Consider the following 4,531-nt stretch of genomic DNA (forward strand, 5'->3'; position numbering starts at 1 on the left):
TCGAAATTTTGGGATTAAAAACAGTTCGGACCGCACCAAAATATGAAAAATTTCATATAATTTTTTAACCGTGGCCACAATATGGGCTGTAATGCTAACAAAAAGAATATGGGCTCCAAAAAAAACTTAAGAATTAGCAAATGGGCTGTGAATTATTAGATATAATGGCAGATGGGTTGTATGCTGTTTTCCACAGATTTGAGGCTTTCCTAAAAGAAGGTTGACGCACAAACAGTGACTGTTGGATGGACATCAAACGGCCGTCGTGCTTCTTCAATCTCTGCTCTTCCTGCTCCATCCGTCAAACAAGCACCTGCGGGACTGCCTGCTCCCTCCTCCCCGCGGCCGGCTCTGCTGCCGCGCAGGCCTCACCGCCCGACCGTACTCCCATCGCTGGCCTAGCCATCCCTCTACTCACCCACACCTATTGTTATTCTCTAGCGACGGCAGACGAACCAGTAAACCCTCGTAAAGTCGTACTCCCCTCCGCGTGGGAAACAACTGTCGAGTCTTCCCTGCCTCCGTGTCGTTCCCTTCCTAGGCCTCGCTGTCGTCCACCCCCTGGTGCTCCCGACGCAGCCTGGTCAACGTGGTCAATGACCGACATGCATTCGAAGTGGACTGTACGTGGAGAGGCCGACAGCTGGGTCCACGGCCGCACGCAAGGAAATGCCTTCTTATTACGCGCAAAATAATGATTTCTCCACCTGACATCAGGGACCCACCAAAAGGGCCTCTGAGGGAGTCCTGGACTAGGGGGTGTCCGGACAGCCAGACTATCATCATCAGCCGGACTCCAAGACTATGAAGATACAAGATTGAAGACTTCGTCCCGTGTCCGGATGGGACTTTCCTTGGCGTGGAAGGCAAGCTTGGCGATACGGATATGTAGATCTCCTACCATTGTAACCGACTCTGTGTAACCCTAGCCCTCTCCGGTGTCTATATAAACCGGAGGGTTTTAGTCCGTAGGACAAGATAACCATTACAACAATCATACCATAGGCTAGCTTCTAGGGTTTAGCCTCCTTGATCTCGTGGTAGATCCACTCTTGTACTACCCATATCATCAATATCAATCAAGCAGGAGTAGGGTTTTACCTCCATCGAGAGGGCCCGAACCTGGGTAAAACATTGTGTCCCTTGTCTCCTGTTACCATCCGCCTAGACGCACAGTTCGGGACCCCCTACCCGAGATCCGCCGGTTTTGACACCGACATTGGTGCTTTCATTGAGAGTTCCTCTGTGTCATCACCGATAGGCTTGATGGCTTCTTCAATCAACAACAACACCGTCCAGGGTGAGACTTTTCTCCGCGGACAGATCTTCGTATTCGGCGGCTTCGCACTGCGGGCCAATTCGCTTGGCCATCTGGAGCAGATCGAAAGCTACGCCCCTGGCCATAAGGTCAGGTTTGGAAGCCTAAACTTCACGGCCGACATCCGCGGAGACTTGATCTTCGATGAATTCGAGCCACAGCCGAGCGTGCCGCATGGTCACGATGGGCATGATTTAGCTCTGCCGCCGGACAGTGCCCCGGAGGCCGCACACGAGTCCGCTCTCAACCACAGTTCGGAGCAGACCGCGCAGATCGAGGACAGGTGGCTGTACACCGCCTCGGAAGCTGCAACTCCTACGACGATGGAGCCGAATACTAACCTTGTCCCTTATAAAGCTCGTGACTCTGAGGCGCCGGACTCCTCACCGGACTTCGAACCCCCTGCGCCCCTGCCAGTCGAATCTGATTGGGCACCGATCATGGAGTTCACCGCCGCGGACATCTTTCAGCACTCACCCTTTGGCGACATCCTAAATTCGCTAAAGCATCTCTCGTTATCAGGAGAACCCTGGCCGGACTGCGGTCAGGATGGTTGGGATGCAGACGACGAAGAAATTCAAAACCCACCCACCACCCACTTTGTAGTCACTGTTGACGATCTAACCGACATGCTAGACTACGAGTCCGAAGACATCGACGGTATGGACGACGATGCCGGAGACTACCAAGAACCAGCGCCTACCGAGCACTGGAAGGCCACCCCAACCCATGATGTGTATATGGTGGACACCCCAAAAGGAAGCGACAACGAGGAACAACGGGACGCGGGAAAAGATAATTCCGCCGAAAAACAACCAAAACGGCGACGCAGGCGCCGCCCTAAGCCCCGCCTCGACAACAACAGCACTCCTAAGGACCCAGCAATAGAGCAGGGGAAACCAGTGGGCAACGAACATGCAACCAAGCAACCATCCGAACAGGAAGAATCAGATAATCAATCTATGCCCGGCGAAAACAACAGTCCGGACGATCTCACGCCAGACATACCACTAGAGCACGAGAACCTTCACAAAAGACTTCTCGCCACTGCAAGAAGTCTGAAGAAGGAAAAACGGAAGCTCAAAACAGCGGAAGACCTACTCAGAATGAGATGGAGCAAAGTACTCAAAACCGCGGACAAATATGGCAATGGCCACCAAACAAAGAGCTATCCGAAACGCAAGCTGCTGCCAGAATTCGACGAGGAGGCCATAGAGCCCCCACAGTCAAGAAGCAAAGAGGCCACCTGGCCAGATAGACGACCAGATGATAGGCCAAAAGCGATAAGCGGCGCCGCACACAAGCCGACTCATGATCATTGGAAAACAGACGGCCCGGTCAGGTCCATTTATGGGCCAAAAAAGAGGGCCCCAGGAAGCAATACAACACGCCGAGTGTTTGAAGACAACGGCACACCCAAATACAGGGGCGCCGTGCACCCACTATGTTTCACCGATGAGGTGCTGGATCATGAATTTCCAGCGGGGTTTAAACCCGTAAACATAGAGGTGTACGACAGAACAACAGACCCTGGAGTCTGGATTGAGGATTACATCCTCCACATACACATGGCCAGAGGATATGATCTCCACGCCATAAAATATCTACCCCTCAAGCTCAAAGGGCCAGCTCGGCATTGGCTCAAAAGCCTCCCAGAAAATACTATTGGAAGTTGGGAAGAGCTCGAGGATGCGTTTAGAGCAAATTTCTAAGGGACTTATGTCCGCCCTCCGGATGCAGACGATTTAAGTCACATAACTCAACAGCCCGGAGAGTCAGCGCGCAAATTCTGGAACAGGTTCCTTACCAAAAAGAACCAAATAGTCGACTGTCCGGACGCCGAAGCCTTAGCAGCTTTCAAACATAATGTCCGAGACGAATGGCTCGCCAGACACCTCGGCCAAGAGAAGCCGAGAACAATGGCCGCGCTAACAAGCCTCATGACCCGCTTTTGCGCGGGGGAAGACAGCTGGCTAGCAAGATGCAGCACCAGCGACCCGAGTACATCCGAGATCAGAGATGGAAACGGAAAATCATGGCGCTGAAAGGATCAGCGCCAAAATAAAGAAAAAAGCCCAAAGAACACGGCGGTCAACGCCGGATTCAAAAGCTCGCAGCCGGACAACAAAACACTGCCTCTTAAGGACAACAGTGACGAGCTATCCAACTTAAACAAAATTTTGGATCGGATATGTCAAATCCACAGCACCTCCGGAAGGCCTGCAAACCACACCCACCGAGATTGTTGGGTCTTCAAACAGTTTGGCTGACTAAACACCAAACACAAGGGGCTCGACGCGCCAAGCGAGGACGACGACGAACCCCACCAGCAGAGCGCCGGAAAACAAAAGACTTTCCCACAAGAAGTCAAAACAGTAAACTCACTTCATGTGATAATACGGAAAAACAATGCGGCACCCGCCAAAGTAGGTGTCGTACGATCCACCCCAGCGGAACCTCGAGATTGGCTGTCAAAACCAATCACTTTCGACCACCTGGACTATTCCAGAAGTATTCGGAACGCAGGATAGACTGCTCTGATATTGGATCCTATAATCAACAGACTACAATTTACACAAGTCCTGATGGACGGCGGCAGCGATCTAAACCTGCGATATCCAGACACAATCCGCAAGTTGGGGGTCGACCTTACTAAAATTCAACATACCCGCACTACCTTCAATGGAGTGACGCCAGGCCCTTACGCCAAGTGCACGGGCTCCTTACTACTAGAAGTTGTGTTCGGGTCACCCGACAACTTCCGACGCGAAAAGCTAACCTTTCATATCGCCCCATTCAAAAGTAGCCATCAAGCTCTATTGGGACGTGAAGCTTTTGTCCGCTTTAACGCAGTACCACACTACGCGTCTCTTACACTTAAAATGCCCGGTCCACGCGGCATCATCTCATTAAAAGGTCGTTCAAGACGCCGGGAACGGCTAGACGAGTCCGGCATAAATAAGCTAGGGGCTCCCTAGCCGCACACCCCTTTACAAGGGGCTATGCGTACAAGCAATAATGAGCTAATATAAGCTTAGCCTTATTTCATTCATTCATATTTCAATTTTTAATACATTTTTTGCACGATTTCCTTTCAAACTAAGTTCCTCTCTTTTTACAGATGAACAACGTGTACGCCCCGTCCAGGATACGGCACAATGGATACACAGGCGCAGACGTGCAGCAGGGACCCGTCGCAAGGATTCTTTTCAG

At 51.6% G+C, this 4,531-nt stretch overlaps 1 pseudogene; it reads left to right on the forward strand.

The window, feature by feature from the left end:
• Window positions 1–3,795: 3,795 nt before the first annotated feature.
• LOC123117340 (uncharacterized) lies at window positions 3,796–4,296 on the forward strand (annotated as a pseudogene).
• Window positions 4,297–4,531: the final 235 nt, after the last annotated feature.

Source organism: Triticum aestivum, chromosome 5B (genome assembly GCF_018294505.1).
Source record: "Triticum aestivum cultivar Chinese Spring chromosome 5B, IWGSC CS RefSeq v2.1, whole genome shotgun sequence".
Taxonomy (NCBI): Eukaryota; Viridiplantae; Streptophyta; class Magnoliopsida; order Poales; family Poaceae; genus Triticum; species Triticum aestivum.